Source organism: Scyliorhinus torazame, chromosome 16, assembly GCF_047496885.1.
Source record: "Scyliorhinus torazame isolate Kashiwa2021f chromosome 16, sScyTor2.1, whole genome shotgun sequence".
Taxonomy (NCBI): domain Eukaryota; kingdom Metazoa; phylum Chordata; class Chondrichthyes; order Carcharhiniformes; family Scyliorhinidae; genus Scyliorhinus; species Scyliorhinus torazame.
Genome location: NC_092722.1, coordinates 83963684 through 83991186, shown reverse-complemented (window position 1 = coordinate 83991186; position 27503 = coordinate 83963684).

The following is a 27503-nucleotide window of genomic DNA, read 5'->3' as shown; positions in this document are numbered from 1 at the left end:
ACGGGCGCTAACGCTATGGATGGGCTCTGCCTTTTTCTTAATCAGAGTGCCTGTCTGTTGGGCTCTCTGTGGCTTTTTAGGGGCATTGCACTCTTTTGCAAAATGTCCCAAATGTCCGCAATTATAGCATTCTTGTGATTTGGGTGGGGGGCTGTTCTTTCCCTCATTTACTCAGGCGGGGTTGTGAGGTGTGGCTTTTACTGCCTGCATGTCTGCGGCGGCTTGCTTTTCCTCGGTGGTTATAGCGACGGGTCTATTGTGAACAGACTGCTCCCAAACGCGGGACAATCTATTAACCACCCACTTCTCGTTATGAGCCTCCTCCGAGGGATCGTAACTATTGCAGGCATTCTGTCCTGCCTCTGTGGCATGGGAGATAAGGGTGCGGGTCCATTTGGCCATGTTGTCTGGGGACAAATGGGCACGGTCTACGTCTCCAAAAACGGCTTCGAAGTGAATCCACAAGCGTCCTGCGAACGCTGTGGGGTGCTCAGACTTCTTCTGTCTGCACTTATTTAGGCCATCTACGGGGTCACCCCGGTTATACCCAATCGCATCCAGGATCGCGGTATGCATTTCTGCAAGGGTGCCTCCTCCTACGTTCTGTGGGTCGGGAAGGGCTGCTGCTACTGATGGATCCAAACTTAGAACCATGAGCTTTACCTGCTCTTTCTCATCCAGGCCGTACATGGTCGCCTGATGTTTGACGGTGGCAAAGAAATGGTGTGGGTCTGAAGCGGGGAGGAACGGTGTGATTTTTGCACATGCGTCCCGTAATTGGGTCACTGTGAGGGGGGTGTAATATAGGAATTCCGCCTCGTCCGATGTGGCTGTGCGGTGAGTTGTTACTGGGTTCATGGGAGCCTGAACTACCTGCTGTGTGGGGGGTGGGGGTGCTTTCCTCCTTTGGGGCTTTCCCTGCGCACATGCTCCCTGAACATATCTCTGCGGCGTTTCCTGTAATTTTTCCCAATCAGGGCCGTCTTCCTGGTCTAATTTTTCCCCAAAGGTTTCTTGAAATCCCTTCTGGACAGAAAGCAGTGATTGCAGGTCTGCAATTTGCTTTCGGCACTTTGCATGGTCTATGGTGCTCTGTCTTTGTTCTGTGGTTGCAGCGTGGAGCGCTCTCAAGGCTGCCGTGAGATCACTACATTGCTTCTGTAGCGTCTCCACCTGCTTCTCTGTCTCTTTCTTAACCAGGACTGCACGCTGCGTGTCCTGATAAGCCTTCTCATACTGGGACTGGAAACTACTCAAATGCGCCAGACAAGACTGGTGACCCCGTTTGGCGTCAGCCACCTCTTCGTCCTTTGCCGCTAACTGCCTTTTCAATTCCAGGTTCTCTTTCTCAACCTCGCATACATCGATTTTACTCATACGATGTATGCCTTCTATTTCTTTCCGGAGCGTCCTGACGACCTCCTCTGTGCCTCGCAATTGTGCCAGACAGGACACAATTGCCATCGGCTTGCGTGCTTTTGCTAAGCTCTTCTTATGGATTTCACTCATGTTCTCCCACCAAGTATGCCCTATACTTCCGGGACCTGAGTCGTTATTATTACAGAAACCGCTCCACACGGGCCATCCTTTGCCCTTGAGATATTTCCGAATTTCCTCTTCCCAAGTGGGACACTGTCCCACTCTACTGCTGCTGGTCGCTGCGACCGCAAATTCCTCAGGGTTCATGAGGTGTTGCATTGCCTGCATGGCCATCTCTCCTATCCGCTTGCTTTGGTTAAATTTGGAACAGGGGGCTAAGGCGGTGTTGTAGATGCGGGTACGACTTGCGCTAATTTCCGAAAATACAGACTTCCGACAGTTTTGACGCAACAAAAATCTATCAGTTTTACCTTATAGCCCTGTTAGTTACGCATGCATACACACACTTCTGAATTATGACTATTAATCAGAACTACTTGAACACTTGTGGTTTTCTGTTTCCAATTAGATTCTAATTCAAAATTTCTTGGGTTCTCCCGGAGTGGTTTTCCACTTCTAGATCAGGTCCCGTCAGGATGTCGCCAAAATGTTGCTCTTATTAGCCTTAGTTTTATTAGCTCTAATTCTGTCACCTTTGCTCACGTGTCGCCAGGTATCTTTCTGATACCGCCACATGGTTCAAGCTCAAGTAATGATTAATAATACAGCACATCGCTTAGTAAAAGTTAAATCAACGATCATTTATTATATACAGCAATAAATACTTATACAATAATCCTACTTCTAGACTACTATCTACCACTAAAGGCCAATACTTAACTTTGGAGAAGGCCCACCAGGTCAGGGAAACGAATGGTCTATCAAATTAGGTCTGGCCTGCGGGATTCAAAAAGGCTGGTACGAGTCGATAGTCAGGAGCGCCTATCTGGTAGCGATCGCTGGAGTAAGACTTACTTGTTCTTTGTCGAAGGGTCTCGAAGGTTGCGAGCAGGAAGAGAAGGGTCGATCTGAACTTGGCCCCTATTTTTATAGTCCCTCGGGGCTTCCCGCCTCTCGGGGTAGACCTTGACCCTGGTTCCAAGTGATTGGACTTGGTCCCAATCACTTGGTTCGATATGCTCCAATAATGGGGCGATTCCTTGATCGGGGTCTGGTCGTTCACCTTCCTTTGTCACGGCCACTGCTGGCGCCGAAAAGTCTGGATTGGCTTTATGTTGCTAATGTGTAGCAATTGTTCCCGGGGATGGCTGCTTAGTATGCAGATGGCTGGGTTGTTGTGCTGTTAATGGCTGCAGGTATCGGTCTGGGCCGACTTCCCCAGACCCGAATACACTGATTTGCCTGTGTAGCACCGTCAATATGACACGAGGCAGGTTGAGGTAATGGCAATTGAAGGCTTTATTAAGCAGAACTTTATCCCCTGCAGCGTGGTTACAGAATACATCTGCTGAGGGAAATGGAGGGAAAAGCTGGGTTCTTATACCGGCATTTCTGGGTGGAGTCCAGTAGGTGGCAGATCCTATCAGGACCTGGCATCCCTCCACCTAGCCTGTCGACACGTGGTGTACCGTATTACCCCTAATACATACCACCACATTCACCCCTTGTTGAAAATAAACCCGGCAGGATGGTGGTTCGCATGGTGGTAGGGGTTTACAGAGTCGGTACTGTGCCGTAACTTTGAACAAAACACAAAATTATCGCTTCAACTGGGCCAACGGGCCAAACAGGGTCGGGATGATGCCATAACTATAACAAGACACAATAACTGAAAACGTTGAGAGTTAAAGTGATTCGATGAGCCGGATGGGCGCCCTGGTCGTCCTTTCCGATCGTCTCGGGCGTGGTGGTGATGGCGCTGGCTCGTGTCCCGTCGACTCCGGGAGCGTAGTGCTGTCCCCTGTGTCCTTACTCCTGGGCGGGTCTGGGAGGAGAACCGAACCCCCCGGGAAGTGGGTGGCTGCGGGATGAACCGGCGGGAGTGAGGAGGTGGTGATTGGCGTTGGGAGGGGTGGGTAGCTCCGGCGGGCGCCAGATCTCGCAGGAAGACCGTGTCCTGTCGCCCATCGGGGTACTCCACATAGGCGTATTGCGGGTTGGCGTGAAGGAGATGCACCGTTCCACCAACGGATCTGACTTGTGCGCCCGCACATGTTTCCGGAGCAGAATGGGTCCCGGAGCTGCTAGCCAGGTCGCAAGTGGCGTTCCAGAGGAGGACTTCCTAGGAAAGAGGAGGCGTTTGATTCGTGGTGGTGCGCAGCAGGGACCGGATAGAGTGAAGGGCATCCGGGAGGACTTCCTGCCAGCGGGAAATTGGGAGGCTCCTAGACCGGAGGGCCAGCAGGGCGGCCTTCCCCCGGGGGTTGTAACTGATCGTCCTGCTCGAGGCTATGCCCCTGCTGAGCAGGAATTGACGCAGTTCGTCACTCATAAAGGAGGACCCCCTGTCGCTATGGATATAGTCGGGGAAACCGAACAGTGTAAAAATGGTACCGAGGGCTTTAATGACCGTGGAAGCGGTCATGTCGGGGCAGGGGATGGCGAAAGGGAAACGGGAGTATTCGTCAACGACGTTCAGGAAGTACGCGTTGCGATCGGTGGAGGGGAGGGGGCCTTTGAAATCCAAACTGAGGCGTTCAAAGGGTCGAGAGGCCTTAACCAGGTGCGCTCTATCTGGCCTGAAAAAGTGCGGTTTGCACTCAGCGCAGATCTGGCAGTTTCTGGTGACTGTTCGGACGTCCTCGCCGGAGTAAGGGAGGTTGCGGGCCTTAAGGAAGTGGTAGAAACGAGTGACCCCCGGGTGGCAGAGGTCCTCGTGGAGGGCTTGTAGACGGTCCACTTGTACATTGGCACATGTGCCGCGAGATAGGGCATCGGATGGCTCGTTCAGCTTTCCGGGACGGTACAAGATCTCATAATTGAAGGTGGAGAGTTCGATCCTCCACCGCAAGATCTTGTCGTTCTTGATCTTGCCCCGCTGTGCATTATCGAACATGAAGGCAACCGACCGTTGGTCAGTGAGGAGAGTGAATCTCCTACCGGCCAGGTAATGCCTCCAGTGTCGCACAGCTTCCACTATTGCTTGTGCCTCCTTTTCCACTGAGGAGTGGCCGATTTCTGAAGCGTGGAGGGTTCGGGAGAAGAAGGCCACGGGTCTGCCTGCTTGGGTGGCCGCCAGAGCTACATCCGATGCGTCGCTCTCGACCTGGAAGGGGAGGGACTCGTCGATGGCGCGCATCGTGGCCTTTGCGATATCCGTTTTGATGCGGCTCAAGGCCTGGCATGCCTCTGTCGTCAGGGGAAAAGTAGTGGACTGGATTAGTGCACTTGTCTGCGTACTGGGGGACCCACTGGGCGTAATAAGAAAAGAAGCCCAGGCAACGTTTCAGGGCTTTGGCACAGTGGGGGAGAGGGAACTCCATGAGGGGGCGCATGCGTTCAGGGTCGGGGCCTATCACTCCATTACGCACTACGTAGCCCAGGATGGCTAGACGATCGGTGCGGAACCCGCATTGTTCTTTGTTGTAAGTGAGGTCCAGGGCGTGAGCAGTCTGGAGGAATTTTTGGAGGTTGGCGTCGTGGTCCTGCTGGTCGTGGCCGCAGATGGTGACGTTGTCGAGATACGGGAACGTGGCCCGTAAACCGTGCTGGTCAACCATTCAGTCCATCTCTCGTTTGAAGACCGAGACTCCGTTCATGACGCCGAATGGAACCCTTAAAAAGTGGTATAACCGCCCGTCTGCTTCGAAGGCAGTATAGTTGCGGTCACTAGGGCGGATGGGGGATGGGGAGCTGGTGGTAGGCGGACTTGAGGTCCACGGTGGAAAGGACCTTGGGCGAAATTCTCCGGAAACGGCGTGATGTCCACCGACTGGCGCCCAAAACGGCGCAAATCAGACGGGCATCGCGCTGCCCCAAAGGTGCGGAATGCCCCGCCAGCTGGCGAAAAAGGCCTTTGGTGCCCCGCCAGCTGGCGCGGAAATGACATCTCCGGGCGGCGCATGCGCGGGAGCGTCAGCGGCTGCTGACAGCTTCCCACGCATGCGCAGTGGGGAGAGTCTCTTCCGCCTCCGCCATGGTGGAGACCGTGGCGGAGGCGGAAGGGAAAGAGTGCCCCCACGGCACAGGCCCGCCCGTGGATCGGTGGGCCCCGATCGCGGGCCAGGCCACCGTGCCGCGCCCACCCCAGGACCCCGGAGGCCGCCCACGCCGCCTTGTCCCGCCGGTAAGGTAGGTGGTTTAATTTATAACGGTGGGACAGGCATTTTAGCAGCGGGTCTCGGCCCATCCGGGCCGGAGAATCGAGCGGGGGAGCCCGCCAACCGGCGCGGCACGATTCCCGCCCCCGCCGAATCTCTGGTGCCGGAGACTTCGGCAACCGGCGGGTGCGGGATTCACGCCAGCCCGGCGATTCTCCGACCCGGCGGGGGGTCGGAGAATCTCGCCCCTTGTACTGTGCAATCCGATTGACCATGTTGGATATGCGGGGGAGAGGGTACGCATCTAGCTGAGTGTACCTGTTGATAGAACATAGAACGATACAGCGCAGTACAGGCCCTTCGGCCCACGATGTTGCACCGAAACAAAAGCCATCTAACCTACACTATGCCATTATCATCCATATGTTTATCCAATAAACGTTTAAATGCCCTCAATGTTGGATAGAGTTGATGGTCTGACTATAGTCGATGACCATCCTCTGTTTCTCCCGGTCTTAACGATTACCACCTGGGCTCTCCAGGGACTGTTGCTGGCCTGGATGATGCCTTCCTTCAGCAGCCTATGGACTTCGGACCGGATAAATGCTCGGTCCTGGGCGCTGTACCGTCTGCTCCTTGTGGCGACGGGTTTGCAATCCAGGGTGAGGTTCGCAAACAAGGAAGGCGGTTCAACCTATCAGGACCTGGCATCCCTCCACCAATAGCCTGTCGACACTGGTGTACTGTATTACCCCTAATACATCCCACCACACGCTGCCACCCTGCGGGGTCTGCGGGCCTGTGAGTCGGAGGGTCGGGTCTGTGAGTTTGAGTTCTTAGACCTGGCCAGGCAGACTTTGACGAAGTGTCCTTTTCTCCCGCAGCTGCTGCAGTTCACGTTGCGGGCCGGGCAGTTCTGTCGGGGGTGTTGAGATTGGCCGCAAAAATAGCAGGGTAGCCCCCCCATGATGAGCGGGCGGCAGCGCAGCACAGGCCTGGGGTAGCCGAGGTAGTCGGGGGCCCACGAGGGGGGTCACGTGGTCAGCCGGGAACGCAGTAAGTCTCTGAAACGCAACCTCCAAAGGGGTGGCTAACTTTACCGTGTCGTCCAGATCCTGGGCCTCCTTTTCGAGCAGGCGCTGTCTCACATAATTGGACCGGACTCCTGCCACGTAGACGGCTCGGACGGCGAGTTCCATGTGCTGAGTGGCCGTAACGGCCTGGTAGTTACAGTTGCGTGTGAGGACTTTGAGGTCAAAACACACATGAAGACTGAACAACTGGAAATATTTTCTTTTGCGACGACTGTGTTTCTTTTGACAATTTCGCTCTTGTAGCCTTTGGTGTGTTTCACTGAATTTCACAGTTGCTTTGTCGTGGCATCCGATATCACTTTGAAGAATGCAATGCGGGGTTGCTCGTTCTCTTTGAAATACAACGATTGCATTGCAAAGAAATCCAAACATATTAAAGGCCTACAGGTCAACTGCTCTTTATACTTCCTTTCAAGGGGAGCTCCTTCTCGGCGGAGCCCGTACATGCCCCAACTTGTCCCCCTGTGGGTGAAGCCACACAATGGCCCTTAGGTGGAGCCCACAAGGTCAACAACATAACATAGCTGTAAGACAATGGGAGAACATGATACTAATACACTGGTGAATTACTAGTACTATACATTCACCACAGTAATAAAAATTTTGCAAATGCTTCAAGAAAAATATTTTTAAAAAAAAGAAAAATGCCCGTTTCGGACGGTAGCCATATTGCACGCACGCATTCCCAACCTACAGATGCGCACTTCGCAAAAAGACGTGAGACGGAAGAAGACAGATCAGTGCATGCACGAAGGCACTATACGCGTGACAAAACCAACGTCCTAACGTGTGGACGCTGTGGACACACCCACCCACACAAAAAATGTCCTGCACTGGGAAAAACATGCTCAAAATGTTGCAAAATGCAGAACTTCACTTAAAGCAACACAAATTAAATCTGCAAATCTATCTCAGGCACATATGGATGTAATAAGTGAAGACACAACAGAAGAAGCTTATCAGAATGATCATTTTACCAATGATCTTGATGCTTACTGCTTCGAAGATTCCTTCTTTGTAGGCATTATTGAAAAATGTGATGCTACTACAGATATTTCATCTCCTCAAATAGTACAATCTATTAACATGGAATCTGAATGGAACACACCGCTTCAAGCAACTAGTTCTGAAATCATTTTCAAACTTGATACAGGAGCTTCCGCGAACTTGATCAACAAGAATGACCTTTTGCAACTAAGGCAACCTCCTAAACTCCAGAAGACAGATTGTTAATTGCGTGATTATAATGGCAAAGCAGTCACCTCATTGGGATTGTGATATTTATTGGTGACAAATCACGACACTGCCATATCACTAAGATTTGAGATTGTTGAATCAAACAGATCTTTTGAAGGAGAGTAGAGACAACCCCGGTAACTATAGACCAGTGAGCCTTACTTCTGTTGTGGGCAAAGTCTTGGAAAGGATTATGAGAGATAGGGTTCATAATCATCTAGAAAGGAATAATTTGATTAGGGATAGGCAACACGGTTTTGTGAAGGGTAGGTCGTGCCTCACAAACCTTATTGAGTTATTTGAGAAGGTGGACGAGGGTAAAGCAGTTGATGTGGTGTATATGGATTTCAGTAAAGCGTTTGATAAGGTTCCCCACGGTAGGCTATTGCAGAAAGTACGGAGGCATGGGATTGAGGGTGTGTAGCACGATCAATCACTCACGAGACGAGAAGAGATGGAGTCAATCGATGGCTTTATTATGCAGACTTGTTCCCCAGCAGCACAGTTACAGAATGCGGCTGCTGGGACAACCCGGGCTCTTATACTCCACCTCACTGGGTGGAGCCAGTAGGCGGCTGATCCAATCGGGACCCAGCATCTATCCACCAATAGCCTCTCGGCATCTCAGGGTACCGTAATATCCCTAATACATACCACCACATTCACCCCTTGCTAAAAAAGAACCCGGCGGGGGTAGTGAGCCATATGGTGGTAGGGGTTTCCAGAGTCGGTACCTAGGATGCCGCTAACACGGCAGCTATGCTCCGATATCAAACTACGAGTACTATTTACAATGCCGCTTTTACTGGGCAACTGAATTATTTACAGAGGCATTTCTTGCTTTGTTATACGGATTTGATGAGTCAAATGGGTGCCCTGGTCATCCTCACCGATCATTTCAGCCCCGGTGGTGATGCAGGCACTGGCTCGGGCACCGTCGTCTCTGGGAGCGTAGCGATGCCTCTTCCTGCTCCACTACCCCTAGTCGCGACTGGGGGGAGGACCGATCCACCCGGGAAGGGGGCGGCTGTGGGGTGCGCCGGTGGGAGGGAGGGGCTGATTGGTGTTGGGGGGGGGGGTGTGGAGCTCCGGAGGGGGTGGCTGTGGGGTGCGCCGATGGGAGGGAGGGGGTGTGTGGAGCTCCGGCAGGCGCCAGGTCCCGCAGGGAGGCCGTGTCCTGTCGGCTGTTGGGGTACGCCACGTAGGCGTATTGAGGGTTCGCGTGGAGGAGATGAACACTCTCGACCAACGGGTCCGATTTGTGCCTCCGCACATGTTTCCGGAGCAGGATGGGTCCCGGGGCTGCCAGCCAGGTTGGAAGTGACGTTCCGGAGGAGGACTTCCTAGGGGAGACCAGTAGGCGTTCGTGAGGTGTTTGATTCTTGTACAAAGCAGCGACCGGGTGGAGTGGAGGGTGGCCAGGAGGACTTCCTGCCAGCGGGAAACTGGGAGACATCTGGACCGCAGGGCCAGCAGGACCGTCTTCCAGACCGTTCCGTTCTCCTTCTCTACCTGACCGTTCCCCCGGGGGTTGTAACTGGTCGTCCTGCTCGAGGCGATGCCTTTGCTGAGCAGGAATCGACATAGTTCGTCGCTCATGAAGGAGGACCCCCTATCACTATGTATGTACAGTACGAAGTCTTACAACAACAGGTTAAAGTCCAACAGGTTTGTTTCAATGTCACTAGCTTTCGGAGCGCTGCTCCTTCCTCAGGTGAATGAAGAGGTCTGTTCCAGAAACACATATATAGACAAATTCAAAGATGCCAAACAATGCTAGGAATGCGAGCATTAGCAGGTGATTAAATCTTTACAGATCCAGAGATGGGGTAACCCCAGGTTAAAGAGGTGTGAATTGTACCAAGCCAGGACAGTTGGTAGGATTTCGCAGGCCAGATGGTGGGGGATGAATGTAATGTGACATGAATACTACTTTGTATGTAGGCGGAGCAACCGAACAGTGTAAAGATGGTGCAGAGGGCTTTAATGACCGTGGCCGCGGTCATGTCGGGGCAGGGGATGGCGAAAGGGAACCGGGAGTACTCGTCAATCACGTTCAGGAAGTACGTGTTGCGGTCGGTGGAGGGGAGGGGGCCTTTGAAGTCCAGACTGAGGCACTCAAAGGGACGGGAAGCCTTTATCAGGTGTGCCTTATCTGGCCTGTAGAAGTGCGGCTTGCACTCCACGCAGATTTGGCAGTTCCTGGTGGCTGCCCTGACCTCCTCGATGGAGTAGGGCAGGTTGCGGGTCTTTATGAAGTGATAGAACTGAGTGACCCCCGGGTGGCAGAGGTCCTCGTGGAGGGTTCGGAGATGGTCCACGTGTGCATTGGCACATGTGCCGCGGGATAGGGCATTGGAAGGCTCGTTCAGCTTTCCGGGACGATACAAGATCTCATAGTTATAGGTGGAGAGTTCGATCCTCCACCGCAAGATCTTGTCGTTCTTGATCTTGCCCCGCTGTGCATTATCGAACATGAAGGCAACCGACCGTTGGTCAGTGCGGAGAGTGAATCTCCTGCGGTGAATCTCCTGCCGGCCAGGTAATGCCTCCAATGTCGCACAGCTTCTACTATGGCCTGGACCTCCTTTTCCTCTGAGGAATGGCGGATTTCTGAAGCGTGGAGGGTGCGTGAAAAAAAGGCCATGGGTCTGCCCGCTTGGTTGAGGGTGGCCGCCAGAGCTACTTCAGATGCATTGCTCTCGACTTGGAAGGGGAGGGGTTCGTTGATCGCGTGCATCGTGGCCTTTGCGATATCCGCTTTGATGCGGCTGAAGGCCTGGCAGGCATCTGTCGGCAGGGGAAAAACCGTGGACTGGATTAGCGGATGGGCATTGTCCGCGTAGTGGGCAGTGTTTCAGGGGCTTGGAACAGTGAGGGAGGGGGAACTCCATAAGGAGGCGCATGCTTTCAGGGTCGGGGCCTATAACTCCATTTCGCACTGCGTAGCCAAGGGTGGCTAGACAGTCGGTGCTAAACACGCATTTTTCCTTGTTGGACGTGAGATTCAGGGCGTTTGCGGTCTGGAGGGATTTTCGGAGGTTGGCGTTGTGGTCCTGCTGATCGTGGCCGCGGATGGTGACGTTATCGAGGTATGGGAACGTGGCCCGCAAACCGTGCTGGTCAACCATTCGGTCCATCTCCTGTTGGAAGACCGAGACTCCGTTAGTGACGCCGAATGGAACCCTTAAGAAATGATAGAGCCGCCCATCTGCTTCAAAAGCAGTGTATTTGTGATCGCTCGGGCGGATGGGGAGCTGGTGATATGCGGACTTAAGGTTCAAGGTGGAAAAGACCTTGTACTGTGCAATCCGATTGACCATGTCGGATATGCGGGGGATATGGTACGCATCTAGCTGCGTGTACCTATTGATGGTCTGACTATAGTCTATGACTATCCTTTGCTTCTCCCCTGTCTTTACAACTACCACCTGGGCTCTCCAGGGACTATTGCTGGCCTGGATTATGCCTTCCTGCAGCAGCCGCTGCACTTCCGACCGGATAAAGGTTCGGTCCTGGGCGCTGTACCGTCTGATCCTTGTGGCGACGGGTTTGCAATCCGGGGTGAGGTTCGCAAACAAGGAAGGCGGGTCGACCTTGAGGGTCGCAAGGCCGCAGATAGTGAGTGGGGGCATAGGGCCGCCGAATTGGAACGTTAAACTCTGGAGGTTGCACTGAAAATCCAACCCTAGGAGTGCGGCAGCGCAGAGGTGGGGGAGGACGTAAAGCCGGTAGTTCTTGAACTCCCTCCCCTGCACCGTGAGGTTCGCGATGCAGAACCCTTTGATCTCTACGGAGTGGGATCCTGCTGCCAGGAACATTTTTTGATTACTCGGGTGGATCGGAAGAGAACAGCGTCTTACCGTATCGGAGGGTATAAAATTCTCCGTGCTCCCAGAGTCAATCAGGCAGGGTGTCTCGTACCCATTGACGAGTACCGTTCGGGGCCGCGACTGGTCCAGGGTCACCAAAGCCAGTCGCTGTTGGTGCATGGGGCGTTTTCTTCAGGCCCCGTGAAGTCGTCCATTCCGGGGTCCTTGGCCATCAGCCAAGATGGCGGCGTCCACGGGTCGCACACGTTCGGGGGTGGACAAGATGGAGCCGCCCATTGATTGCACGTGGCTGGGGGAGCACAAAACGGTGGCACCCATCCTTCCCGCATGGAGTCCGGGACCCAAAATGGCAGCGCCCCTCCCTCCCGCATGGAGTCCAGGACCCAATATGGCGGCGCCCGTTGGTCGCACATGGATCGTTGGGGGGGGGTGCCGGGGGTCCACGGTGCCCAACGGGCAGCCGTGTGGGGGTTGAGTTTGGGGTCCTGGTTCTCCCCGGTAGATTGCAGCTGTCATGATATTCAAACTTTCATCATAACACATACATAATGATAGACAGACCAACGGACCAATTAGCACACATAACACGACAGCCAATCACAGACAAGAGCAGACACAGTATAAGACAAGAAACACAACACTTCCTGGTCAGTCCATCTGGAGACAGCACAGGGCCAGGACCTCATTAGCAAGACACTCACACAGTCACAACGTGCTGAGTACCAAGTCAGATGTATAAATAGTTGGTTGGAATAAAACTGCGTTGTACCAATCGCAACCGTGTTGGCTCGTCTGTACCTCAGAGCACCCAACACCACATGGTACCAGTGAGTGAATCGATACCTACCGGCAAATCTGCCATCCTGAGCCATGGACACCCACAACAAACCGCAGCCGTTGCAAGTCGCTGGGAACAAATTGGAAGCTCTTCAAGCAGCGATTCGAACTGTTCATGCGAGTCAACGAAAAACAGGGCGCCTCGGACGAAACAAAGATTGCCATGCTCCTCACTACCGCAGGTCAGCGCGCCATCGATGTACACAACTCCTTGGTGTTCGCGGAAGGCGAGAACAAATCCAAATATGACACGGTCCTCCTCAAGCTCGACCAGCACTTCAACGTTGAGGTCAACGAAAGCTTTGAGAGGTATATCTTTCAGCAGCGCCTACAAGGTAAGGATGAGCTCTTTCAGTCCTTCCTGATGCACCTCTGCATACTCACGCAGTCCTGCGGTTACGGCACCACCTCAGAGTCCATGATCCGGGACCAGATCGTTTTTGGCGTTGCCTCCAGTGGCCTACGCCAGCAGCTTCTAAAAATTAAAGGCCTGACCTTAGCATCTGCAGTTGAAGCCTGTGTCCTGCAGGAAAATGCAACCAGCCGCTATGCCCAATTTCAGGCGACCGAATCGGCACGGAGGGGGTCCCAAGCGATCGAATCGGCAAGCCAGGCCGCCCACGAGGCCGAACGCATCCAGGCAATCGAGTTTCTCCCGGCCCGCGGCCCGGACGAAGGCGGCCGTTTTGCGCGCTTTTTAAGGCCTCCCGCGTTTGTGCGCGCCAAAACCTACGGCAACACTGAGGGACGTGCTGCGCAGGCGCGCCCGACGCAAGACCGACCTGCGCATGCGCAGTGGCGTAACGAACGCCATGACGTCATGACGTGCGGCAACTGTGGAGCTGCACATTTAAAAGGGCAATGTCCTGCAAAAACCCGACAATGCCTACGCTGTGGCAAGATGGGCCACTACGCTGCCTACTGTCGAGCGGCTCAACCTGTGGATCTTCCACATCTCCGACAACCTCGCAGACACGTGCGGACCATCCAGCCTCCACATCAGGACATCCAAACCGACGACACAGATGACCAAGACGCCTTCCGGGTTGCGGTCATTGATGTGAACCGGGTCAACACCATCAATCCGGGCGATGAATGGTGTGCCACCCTGACGGTCAACCGATCACCGATCACTTTCCGCCTGGACACTGGCGCCTCCGCCAACCTCATAGCATGGTCAGCATTCTATGCCATGAAGGTCAGACCACCAATTCAGCCATCCCGGTGCAAGATGGTCGACTACAACGGGAACGTTATCCCGGCCATGGGATCCTGCCAGCTCCAGGTGACACACAAAACACACACGGCCACACTCTCGTTCGAGATAGTTGGCTCATCGAAGGACTCCCTGCTGGGCGCACAAGCATGTAAGGCTCTCCACCTTGTGCAACCAATTCTCTCTCTCTCTCTCCAGGCGGCACGTCTGACTTCCCGGATGCAGAGTTCTACGCACAGCTCCAATCGCTCCTCGCCCACAACCAGGAGGCATTCGAAGGCATGGGAACATTGCCAAACGCCTACCGAATTCGCCTCAAACCGGACGCCATCCCGGTCGTTCACGCACCTCGCAGGGTTCCTGCGCCACTTAAAGACCGCCTCAAGCAGCAGCTGCAGGATCTCCAGGACCAAGGGGTCCTATCCAGGGTCACGGAGCCCACGCCATGGGTCAGCTCCTTGTTGTGTGTCAAGAAGTCCTCTGGTGAGCTCCGCATCTGTATAGACCCCAAAGACCTCAATAATAATATTATGAGGGAACATTATCCCATACCCAAACGGGAGGAGATCACCAGTGAAATGGCCCAAGCGAAGATATTCACGAAACTGGATGCTTCTAAAGGATTTTGGCAGATCCAACTGGACCCATCCAGCCGAAAGCTATGTACCTTCAACACCCCTTTCGGCAGGTTCTGCTACAACCGGATGCCATTTGGCATCATCTCGGCATCCGAGGTCTTCCATAGAATCATGGAGCAGATGATGGAAGGCATCGAAGGGGTGCGCGTATATGTGGACAATGTCATCATCTGGTCCATCACACCGCAGGAGCACATACATCGTCTCCAACGTGTTTTTGCCCGCATACGGGAAAACGGCCTGCGCCTCAACCGAGCCAAGTGCTCCTTTGGCCAGAACGAGTTGAAGTTCCTGGGGAACCATATCTCCCGGTCAGAGGTCCGTCGGGCTGCAGACAAGGTGAGCGCCATCACAGCCATGCCGCAGCCGGCCAACAAGAAGGCTGTCCTACGCTTCCTTGGAATGGTCAACTTCCTCGGGAAATTCATTCCCAACCTTGCCTCCCACACAACGACTCTGCGCCACCTCGTCAGAAAATCCACAGAGTTCCAGTGGCAACATACACACCAGCTGGAATGGGAGGAGCTCAAACGCAAACTCACTACGGCACCAGTGTTGGCGTTTTTTGACACGTCTCGTGCCACCAAAATCTCAACTGATGCCAGCCAATCCGGCATTGGAGCAGTGCTCCTGCAGAGGGATGACACGTCGTCATGGGCCCCGGTTGCCTATGCATAGCCTGCCATGACCCCCACAGAGCAGCGCTACGCGCAAATCGAAAAAGAATGCCTGGGCTTGCTAACCGGTTTAGACAAGTTCCACGATTACGTCTATGGTCTTCCACGGTTCACGGTCGAAACTGACCACCGCCCCCTGGTCAGCATAATAAACAAGGACCTGAACGAGATGACCCCTCGCCTCCAGCGCATCCTACTTAAACTCAGGAGGTTTGGCTTCCAACTGTTCTACACTCCAGGGAAGGACCTCATCGTGGCGGATGCCCTATCCAGAGCAGTGAGCACGCCGCCAGATGCGGAGGGGTTTGTATGTCAGGTCGAGGCACAGGTGGCTTTTACAGCGGCAAATCTGCCGGCTGACGACTCCAGTCTGGCCCGTATCCGCCGAGAGACTGCGGCCGCCCCCCCTTCTGCAGCGAGTGATGCGCCACATGACGGGAGGAATGCTCAAAGGGCAGTGCCCGCAGTTCTACAATGTACGAGACGACCTAGCCATCATTGATGGTGTCCTTCTGAAGCTGGACCGGATTGTGATTCCACACAGCATGCGCCAGCTGGTTCTCGACCAACTACATGAAGGCCACTTGGGGGTCGAGAAGTGCAGACGGAGGGCCCGAGAGGCGGTATACTGGCCGGGCATCAGTGACGATATTGCCAACATGGTGCTCAACTGTACAAACTGCCAAAGGTTTCAGCCGGCGCAACCTCCTGAGATGCTTCTGCCCCATGAGCTGGTGACGTCCCCCTGGGCGAAGGTGGGTGTCGCCCTATTTCACGCGCTCGGCATGGACTATGTCATCATAGTTGACTACTTCTCAAACTACCCAGAAGTCATACGCCTGCACGATCTGACGTCGTCTGCTGTCATCAGGGCCTGCAAAGACACCTTTGCTCGCCACGGCATTCCGATGACTGTCATGTCGGACAATGGGCCCTGTTTTGCCAGCCAGGAATGGTCGTCCTTTGCTGCTTCGTATGGCTTCACACACGTGACGTCCAGCCCTCTGCATCCCCAGTCCAATGGAAAGGCAGAGAAGGGCGTTCACATTGCCAAGCGGCTCCTCTGCAAGGCTGCTGCTGCCGGATCGGACTTCTACCTCGCCCTGCTGGCCTATCGCTCGGCCCCGCTAGCCACTGGTCTCTCACCAGCACAGCTGCTGATGGGTCGCGCCCTCAGAACCACTGTGCCTTCCATCCTGGCACCAACAATAGACCATGCTCCGGTACTGCATAAGATGCAACTGCAGCGCGATCGCCAGAAGAGATCGTACGACATACGGGCAACTGATCTTCCCTCCCTGGCCCCTGGAGACAACGTCCGCATCCACCTACCAGACGGTGGCTGGTCAGCACCTGCCGAAGTTCTCCGACGCGTGGCTCCCCGCTCGTTCCTGGTATGCATGCCGGACGGATCCGTGCGTAGGCGCAATCGCCGAGCCCTTCGCTTACCTACACGCTCGCAACGGGACCCTACACAGACGCTGTGTCCTCCACTGGTTCCTGATAGCGACTTCGTGGAGCTGCCATATACCATGCCCCTTCTGTCGCCGCCCGTGGCCAGGCTCGCACCTCAGCAGGTGGTTCTCGACCCACCCTTGAGGCGGTCAACCCGAATTCGTCGTCCACCTACTAGACTGGACTTATGAGACTGTTCACACGTCAAACTTTAGCAACTACTGTTTTGTAACATGTCACTGTTTTATCGTTCCAGGCCTCGTTTGATCGTTCCAAATTTCAACGTTGTTCTTCTTTTGTTATGGTACAACCTCGTTAGCATGTCACACCTGACATCGCCCCTTGTATATAGTTAAGCCCCATGTACATGATGTAAATATTACACACACACACCTTTAGCTGCACTCAGGACACATTTATATTTATAACCACGTAGGCACATAATCTTGTAAAAAAGGGGGGATGTCATGATATTCAAACATACATCATAACACACACATCATGATAGACAGACCAACGGACCAATTAGCACACATAACACAACAGCCAATCACAGACAAGAGCAGACACAGTATAAGACAAGAAACACACTTCCTGGGCAGTCCATCTGGAGACAGCACAGGGCCAGGACCTCATTAGCAAGACACTCACACAGTCACAACGTGCTGAGTACCAAGTCAGATGTATAAATAGTTGGTCGGAATAAAACTGCGTTGTACCAATCGCAACCGTGTTGGTTCGTCTGTACCTCAGAGCACCCAACACCTCAGCGGCGACCCCCCGGGCCTGGCACACCGCTACAAAGTGCCCTTTTTTGCCGCGCCCTTTGCAGAGTGCTGAGCGGGCCGGGCAGCGCAGCCGGGGGTGTTTCGTTTGCCCGCAAAAGTAGCAGCGGGACCCCCCCCGGGTGATCTGCCCCGGGTGATCTGCAGCAGGCCTGTCCAAGGGGCTGCCACGCGGTAGGGGGCGTAGGTACGGGCATTCTGCGATGCCACGTCGAGCGAGGCAGCGTGGGCCCGTGCCTCCTTGAGGCCTTGTGTGTCTCTCTCCAGCAATCGCTGGCGAATTTGGGACGAAAGCATACCTGCCACGAAAGCATCCCGAACTTCCATAGTTCCATATGTTCATTAGCCGAAACCAATGGGCAGTTGCAGTTTCTCCCCAGTATCAACAGCGCAGTGTAGAATTCATCCAGCAATTCCCCGGGGATCTGCCGTCTCGTCGCGAGCTGGTGGCGTGCGTCGACCTGCTTGACGGGCCGAACGTAGATTCCTCTCAGCATGGCGCGTGCCGCCTGGAAATCGTCCGCATCCTCTATGAGAGTGTAGATTTCCGGGCTCACCCTGAAATGCAGGACTTGCATTTTCTGGTCTTCTGTAGTCACGCAGGTGGCCGTTCGGAGGTATCCTTCGAAACACGCTAACCAATGTTTAAAAGTGGCCGCTGAGTTTGCCGCGTGGGGGCTGATTCGCAGACACTCCGGAGTGATTTGGAGCTCCATGTCCTTTAAGTCTGTGTAATAAATTGTAGTATGATCAATCACTCACGAGACGAGAAGAGGTGGAGTCAATCGATGGCTTTATTACGCAGACTTGTTCCCCAGCAGCACAGTTACAGAATGCGGCTGCTGGGAGAACCCGGGCTCTTATACTCCGCCTTACTGGGTGGAGCCAGTAGGTGGCGGATCCAATCGGGACCCAGCGTCTACCCACCAATAGCCTCTCGGCATCACAGGGTACCGTAATACCCCTAATAATGAAATGAAAAATGAAATACACACCACAACAGGGTGATTTAGCAGTTTGGATCAGAAATTGGCTAGCTGTAAGAAGACAGAGGGTGGTGGTTGATGGGAAATGTTCAGCCTGGAGTTCAGTTACTAGTGGTGTGCCACAAAGATCTGTTTTAGGGCCACTGCTGTTCGTCATTTTTATAAATGACTGAGAGGAGGGCGTAGAAGGATGGGTGAGTAAATATACGGATGACACTAAAGTCGGTGGAGTTGTGGACAGTGCGGAAGGATGTTGCAGGTTACAGAGGGACATAGATAAGCTGCAGAGCTGGGCTGAGAAGTGGCAAATAGAGTTTAATGCAGAAAAGTGTGAGGTGATTCATTTTGGAAGGAGTAACAGGAATACAGAGTACTGGGATAATGGTAAGATGCTTGGCAGTGTGGAAGAGCAGAGAGATCTCGGTGTCCATGTACATAGATCCCTGAAAGTTGCCACCCAGGTTGATAGGGTTGTTAAGAAGGCGAACGGTGTGTTAGCTTTTATTGGTAGAGGGATTGAGTTTCGGAGCCATGAGGTCATGTTGCAGCTGTACAAAACTCTGGTGCGGCCGCATTTGGAGTATTGCGTGCAGTTCCGGTCGCCGCATTATGGGAAGGATGTGGAAGCATTGGAAAGGGTGCAGAAGAGATTTACCAGGATGTTGCCTGGTATGGAGGGAAGATCTTATGAGGGAAGGCTGAGGGACTTGAGGCTGTTTTCGTTAGAGAGAAGAAGGTTAAGAGGTGACTTAATTGAGGCAAAAAAGATGATCAGAGGATTAGATAGGGTGGACAGTGAGAGTCTTTTTCCTTGGATGGTGATGGTTAGCACGAGGGGACATAGCTTGAAATTGAGGGGAGATAGATATAAGACAGATGTCAGAGGTAGGTACTTTACTCAGAGAGTAGCGGCGTGGAATGCCCTGCCTGCAACAGTAGTGGACTCGCCAACACTAAGGGCATTTAAATGGTCATTGGATAAACATATGGATGATAATGGAATAGTGTAGATGGCTTTAGATTGGTTTCACAGGTTGGTGCAACATCGAGGGCCGAAGGGCCTGTACTGCGCTGTAATGTTCTATTGTTTAATTCTTTATGGTTACCAGTTGCCTATGCTTCAAGAGCAATGACACCTACTGAACAAAGGTATTCCCAGATAGAAAAGTAATGTTTAGGCTTACTAACTGGAATTCGACTATGTATGCGGCCTCCCTACATTCACGGTCGAAACTGATCACCGACCACTTGTTCACATCATTCATAAAGATCTGAATGACATGATTCCTCGATTACAGCGTATCCTTATGAAGTTACGTTGATACGACTTTCAACTTGTCTATACTGCAGGCAAGGATTTACTATCAGCTGACGCGTTATCTCGTTCTGTCAACTCAGAAGAGCGACCACCAGAGTTCATTCAGCATATTGAAGCTCGAGTGCAGCGTCGAGCTGAGACCTTACCTGCGTCAGACGACAAACTGAAACGCATCAGAGATGAGACCAACAAAGATCCAATTTGCAACGCGTCATGGACCATTTAAACAATGGTTGGCGGAAAGGACATTGTTCTAAATACAGAAACATTCAAGCTGAGCTCACATTGTTGATGTTTTTTTTTACTCCGTCTCGATCGCATAGCGATTCCTATGGCACTTGGACTCTGGTATTCAGCACATGGTGAACCTCTGAGTGGCTGGCAATGAGGTCTGTGCCCTGAGCCCTCTCCTGCTCGAGTGCCCAGGAAGTGTCGTGTTCCCTGCTTTGTACTGTGTATGCTCTTGTCCGTGATTAGCTGTCGTGTTTTGTGTGTTGATTGGTCCGTTGATCTGTCCATTATGTGTGTATGTATGTGCTGTGATGTTCACCTGAATATCATGACATCCCCCCCTTTTTTACAGGATTATGTGGCTACGTGTTTATAAATAGAGATGTGTACTGAGTGTAGCTAAATGTGTGTGTGTGCAATATTTACAGCATGTACATGGGGCTTGACTATATACAAGGGCCGATGTCGGGTTTGACATAACAACGAGGCTGTACCATAACAAAGAACGGGGAAATGTTGAACGATAAAACAAATTCCTGTAACGATAAGAACATAAACATATTAACAAAGTGGTTGCATGAGTTCAATGCATAAACAGTCTCATAAGTCCAGCCTAGTAGGTGGGCGACGAATTCGGGTTGACCGCCTCAAGGGTAGGTCTGGAACCACTGGCTGAGGAACGGGCCTGGTCACGGGCGACGACGGAAGAGGCATGGTAGCAGGCAGCTCCACGAAGTCGAAATCAGGAACAACAGGAGGGCGTGGTACCGGTGTAAGTTCCCGTAGCGAGCGTAGAAGTAGGCGAAGAGCCCGGCGATTGCGCCTACGCACGGATCCATCAGGCATGCGAACCAGGAGCGAGCGGGGAGCCACACGTCGGAGAACTTCGGCAGGTGCTGACCAGCCACCTTCTGGTAGGTGGATGCGGACTTCGTCTCCAGGGGCCAGGGCGGGAAGATCAGTTGCCTGTGTGTCATATTACCTCTTCTGGCGACCGCGCTGCAGTTGCATCCTGTGCAGTACCGGAGCATGGTCGATTGTGGGCGCCAGAATGGAAGGCACAGTAGTCCTGAGGGCGCGACCCATCAACAGCTGGGCTGGTGAGAGACCAGTGGCTAGTGGGGCCGAGCGATAGGCCAGCAGGGCGAGGTAGAAATCCGATCCGGCAGCAGCAGCCTTACAGAGGAGCCGCTTGACAATGTGAACGCCCTTCTCCGCCTTTCCATTGGACTGGGGATGCAGAGGGCTGGACGTCACATGTGTGAAGCCATACGAAGCAGCAAACGATGACCATTCCTGGCTGGCGAAACAGGGCCCATTGTCCGACATGACCGTCATCGGAATGCCGTGGCCAGCGAAGGTGTTTTTGTAGGCCCTTATGACAGCGGACGACGTCAAATCGTGCAGGCGTATGACCCCTGGGTAGTTGGAGAAGTAGTCAACGACGATAACATAGTCCCTGCCGAGCGCGTGAAAGAGGTCCACACCCACCTTCGCCCAGGGGGACGTCACCAGCTTATGGGGCTGAAGCGTTTCAGGAGGTTGCGCCGGCTGAAACCTTTGGCAGGTTGGGCAGTTGAGCACCATATTGGCAATATCATCACTGATGTCTGGCCAGTATACCGCCTCTCGGGCCCTCCTTCTGCACTTCTCGACCCCCAAGTGGCCTTCGTGTAGTTGGTCGAGAACCAGCTGGCGCATGCTGTGCGGAATCACAATCCAATCCAGCTTCAGAAGGACACCATTAATGACGGCCAAGTCGTCTCGGACATTGTAGAACTGCGGGCACTGCCCTTTGAGCCACCCTCCCTTCATGTGGCGCATCACCCGTTGTAGAAGGGGGTTGGCCGCAGTCTCTCGGCGAATACGGGCCAGACTGGAGTCGTCAGCCGGCAGATTTGCCGATGTGAAAGCTACCTGCGCATCGACCTGACATACGAACCCCTCCGAATCTGGCGGCGTGCTCACTGCTCTGGATAGGGCATCCGCAATGATAAGGTCCTTCCCTGGGGTATAGACCAGTTGGAAGTCATACCTCCTGAGTTTAAATAGGATGCGCTGGAGGCGAGGGGTCATCTCGTTCAGGTCCTTGTTTATGATGCTGACCAGGGGACGGTGGTCAGTTTCAACAGTGAACCGGGGAAGACCATACACATAATCATGGAACTTGTCTAAACCGGTTAGCAAGCCCAGGCACTCCTTTTCGATCTGCGCGTAGCGCTGCTCTGTGGGGGTCATGGCCCGCGAGGCATAGAACATAGAACGATACAGCGCAGTACAGGCCCTTCGGCCCACGATGTTGCACCAAAACAAAAAGCCATCTAACCTACACTATGCCATTATCATCCATATGCTTATCCAATAAACTTTTAAATGCCCTCAATGTTGGCGAGTTCACTACTGTTGCAGGTAGGGCATTCCACGGCCTCACCACTCTTTGCGTAAAGAACCTACCTCTGGCCTCTGTCCTATATCTATTACCCCTCAGTTTAAAGCTATGTCCCCTCGTGCTAGCCATTTCCATCCGCGGGAGAAGACTCTCACTGTCCACCCTATCTAACCCCCTGATCATTTTGTATGCCTCTATTAAGTCTCCTCTTAACCTTCTTCTCTCCAATGAAAACAACCTCAAGTCCATCAGCCTTTCCTCATAAGATTTTCCCTCCATACCAGGCAACATCCTGGTAAATCTCCTCTGCACCCGCTCCAAAGCTTCCACGTCCTTCCTATAATGCGGTGACCAGAACTGTACGCAATACTCAAAATGCGGCTGTACCAGAGTTTTGTACAGCTGCAACATGACCTCATGACTCCGGAACTCAATCCCTCTACCATTAAAGGCCAACACTCCATAGGCCTTCTTCACAACCTGGGTGGCAACTTTCAGGGATCTATGTACATGGACACCTAGATCCCTCTGCTCATCCACACTTCCAAGAATTTTACCATTAGCCAAGTATTCCGCATTCCCGTTATTCCTTCCAAAGTGAATCACCTCACACTTCTCTACATTAAACTCCATTTGTCACCTCTCAGCCCAGCTCTGCAGCTAATCTATGTCCCTCTGTAACCTGCTACATCCTTCCGCACTGTCGACAACACCACCGACTTGAGTGTCGTCCGCAAATGTACTCACCCACCCTTCTGCGCCCTCCTCTAGGTCATTGATAAAAATGACAAACAGCAACAGCCCCAGAACAGATCCTTGTGGTACGCCACTTGTAACTGAACTCCATTCTGAACATCTCCCATCAACCACCACCCTCTGTCTCCTTTCAGCTAGCCAATTTCTGATCCACATCTCCAAATCCCCCTCAATCCCCAGCCTCCATATTTTCTGCAATAGCCATCCGTGGGGAACCTTATCAAACGCTTTACTGAAATCCATATACAATACATCAACTGCTCTACCCTCGTCTACCTGTTCCGTCACCTTCTCAAAGAATTCTATAAGGTTTGTGAGGCATGACCTACCCTTCACAAAGCCATGTTAACTATCCCTGATCATATTATTCCTATCTAGATGATTATAAATCTTATCTCTTATAATCCCCTCCAAGACTTTACCCACAACAGACGTGAGGCTCACCGGTCTATAGTTGCCTGGGTTGTCTCTACTCCCCTTTTTGAACAAAGGGACCACATTTGCTAACCTCCAGTCCTCTGGAACTATTCCTGTAGCCAATGATGACATAAAAATCAAAGCCAAAGGCCCAGCAATCTCTTCCCTGGCCTCCCAGAGAATCCTAGGATAAATCCCATCAGGCCCCAGGGACTTATCTATTTTCAGCTTGTCCAGAATTGCCAACACCTCTTCCCTATGTACCTCAATGCCATCTATTCTATTAGCCTGGGGCTCAGCATTCTCCTCCACAACATTATCTTTTTCCTGAGTGAATACTGACGAAAAATATTCATTTAGTATCTCGCCTATCTCTTCAGACTCCACACACAACTTCCCATCCCTGTCCTTGACTGGCCCTACTCTTACCCTAGACATTCGCTTATTCCTGACATACCTATAGAAAGCTTTTGGGTTTTCCTTGATCCTACCTGCCAAATACTTCTCATGTCCCCTCCTTGCTCGGCTTAGCTCTCTCTTTAGATCCTTCCTCGCTACCTTGTAACTATCCATCGCCCCAACTGAAACTTCACACCTCATCTTCACATAGGCCTCCTTCTTCCTCTTAACAAGAGATTCCACTTCTTTGGTAAACCACGGTTCCCTCGCTCAACACCTTCCTCCCTGCCTGACCGGTACGTACTTATCAAGAACACGCAGTAGCTGTTCCTTGAACAAGCTCCACTTATCCAGTGTGCCCAACACTTGCAGCCTACTTCTCCAACCTATCCCCCCCAAGTCATGTCTAATGGCATCATAATTGCCCTTCCCCCAGCTATAACTCTTGCCCTGAGGTGTATACTTATCCCTTTCCATCACTAACGTAAACGTCACCGAATTGTGGTCACTGTCCCCAAAGTGCTCTCCTACCTCCAAATCCAACACCTGGCCTGGTTCATTACCCAAAACCAAATCCAAAGTGGCCTCGCCTCTTGTTGGCCTGTCAACATATTGTGTCAGGAAACCCTCCTGCACACATTGTACAAAAAACGACCCATCTAATGTACTCGAACTATATCTTTTCCAGTCAATATTTGGAAAGTTAAAGTCTCCCATAATAACTACCCTGTTACTTTCGCTCATATCCAGAATCATCTTCGCCATCCTTTCCTCTACATCCCTAGAACTATTTGGAGGCCTATAAAAAACTCCCAACAGGGTGACCTCTCCTTTCCTGTTTCTAACCTCAGCCCATACTACCTCGGAAGATGAGTCCCCATCTAGCATCCTCTCCGCCACCGTAATACTGCTCTTGACTAGCAGCGCCACACCTCCCCCTCTTTTGCCTCCTTCTCTTAGCATAGGCGACCGGGGTCCATGACGACGTGTCATCCCGCTGCAGGAGCACTGCCCCAATGCCGGACTGGCTGGCATCAGTCGAGATTTTAGTGGCACGAGACGTGTCGAAAAACGCCAGTACCGGTGCAGTGGTGAGCTTGAGTTTGAGCTCCTCTCATTCCAGCTGGTGTTTGTGCTGCCACTGGAACTCCATGGACTCTTTGACGAGGTGGCGCAGAGCCGTCGTGAGGGAGGCAAGGTTGGGAATGAACTTCCCCAGGAAGTTAACCATGCCTCGGAAGCGTAGCGCTGCTTTCTTGTCTGCCGGCTGCGGCATGGCTGTGATGGCGCTCACCTTGTCTGCATCCGGACGGACCCCTGACCGGGAAATGTGGTCCCCCAGGAACTTCAGCTCGGTTTGGCCGAAAGAACACTTGGCTCGGTTGAGGCGCAGGCCGTTTTCACGTATGCGTGCAAAGACGCGTTGGAGACGATAGATGTGCTCCTGTGGTGTGATGGACCAGATGATGACGTCATCCACGTAGACGCGCACCCCTTCGATGCCTTCCATCATCTGCTCCATGATCCTATGAAAGACCTCGGACGCCGAGATGATGCCAAATGACATTCGGTTGTAGCAGAACTTGCCGAAAGGGGTGTTGAAAGTGCACAGCTTTCGGTTGGACGGATCCAGTTGGATCTGCCAAAAGCCTTTAGAGGCATCCAGTTTGGTAAATATTTTCGCCTGGGCCATTTCACTCGTGATCTCTTCCCGTTTGGGTATGGGGTAATGTTCCCTCATAATGTTATTATTGAGGTCTTTTGGGTCAATGCAGATCCGGAGCTCGCCGGAGGGCTACTTGACACACACCATGGAGCTGACCCACGGCGTGGGCTCTGTGACCCTGGATAGGACCCCTTGGTCCTGGAGATCCTGCAGCTGCTGCTTGAGGCGGTCTTTAAGTGGCGCAGGAACCCTGCGAGGTGCGTGAACGACCGAGATGGCGTCCGGTTTGAGGCGAATTCGGTAGGTGTATGGCAGTGTTCCCATGCCCTCGAATGCCTCCTGGTTGTGGGCGAGGAGCGATTGGAGCTGTGCGTTAAACTCTGCATCCGGGAAGTCAGACGTTCCGTCTGGAGAGAGAAAGTGGACTCGTTGCACGAGGTGGAGAGCCTTGCATGCCTGTGCGCCTAGCAGGGAGTCCTTCGATGAGCCGACTATCTCGAACGAGAGTGTGGCCGTGTGTGTGTTGTGTGTCACCTGGAGCTGGCAGGATCCCATAGCCGGGATAACGTTCCCATTGTAGTCGACCATCCTGCACCGGGACGACCAAATTGGTGGTCTGACCTTCATGGCGTAGAAGGCTGACCATGCAATGAGGTTGGCGGAGGCGCCAGTGTCCAGGCGGAAAATTATCGGCGATCGGTTGACCGTCAGGGTGGTACACCATTCATCGGCCGGATTGATGGTGTTAACTCGGTTCCCATCAATGCCTGAGACACGGAAGGCGTCTCGGTCATCTGTGTCACCGGTCTGGATGTCGTCTGGGCAAGATTCGTAATAAGGAGGTTGAATGGTCTGCACGTCCCTGCGAGGTTGTCGGAGTTGTGGGAGATTGACAGGTTGAGCTGCTCGACAGTAAGCAGCGTAGTGGCCCACCTTGCCACAGCGTAGGCATTGTCGGGTTCTTGCTGGACATTGCCGCTTTAAATGTGCAGCTCCACAGTTGCCGCATGTCGTGACGTCATGACGTTCGTTGCGCCACTGCGCATGCGCAGTTCGGTCTTGCGTCGGGCGCACCTGCGCATCACGTCCCTCAGTGTTGCCGTAGGTTTTGACGCGCACAAGCGCGGGAGGCCCCGAAAAGCGCGCGAAATGGCCGCCCTCGTCCGGGCCACGGGCCAGGAGGAACTCGATCGCCTGGACCCGTTCGGCCTCCTGGGGCACCTGGCTCGCCAATCCGGCCGCGTAGGACCCCCGCCGCGCCGATTCGGTCGCCTGAAATTGTGCATAGGGGCTAGTCGCGTGTTCGTGCAGGACACAGGCTTCGATTGCGGAGGCTAAGGTCAGGCCTTTATTTTAAAAAGCTGCTCGCGTAGGGTGCCCGAGGCGACCCCAAAAATGATCTGGTCCCAAATCATGGAGTCTGAGGTGGTGTCGTAACCGCAGGACTGCGCGAGGATGCGGAGATAGAAAATAGAAAAAATACAGCACAGAACAGGCCCTTCGGCCCACGATGTTGTGCCGAACCTTTGTCCTAGATTAATCATAGATTATCATTGAATTTACAGTGCAGAAGGAGGCCATTCGGCCCTTTGAGTCTGCACCGGCTCTTGGAAAGAGCACCCTACCCAAACTCAACACCTCCACCCAACACCAAGGGCAATTTGGACATTAAGGGCAATTTATCATTGGCCAATTCACCTAACCCGCACATCTTTGGACTGTGGGAGGAAACCGGAGCACCCGGAGGAAACCCACGCAGACACGGGGAGGACGTGCAGACTCCGCACAGACAATGACCCAAGCCGGAATCGAACCTGGGACCATGGAGCTGTGAAGCAATTGTGCTATCCACAATGCTACCGTGCTGCCCTTAAGAACAAATAGATCTACACTATATCATTTTACCGTAATCCATGTACCTATCCAATAGC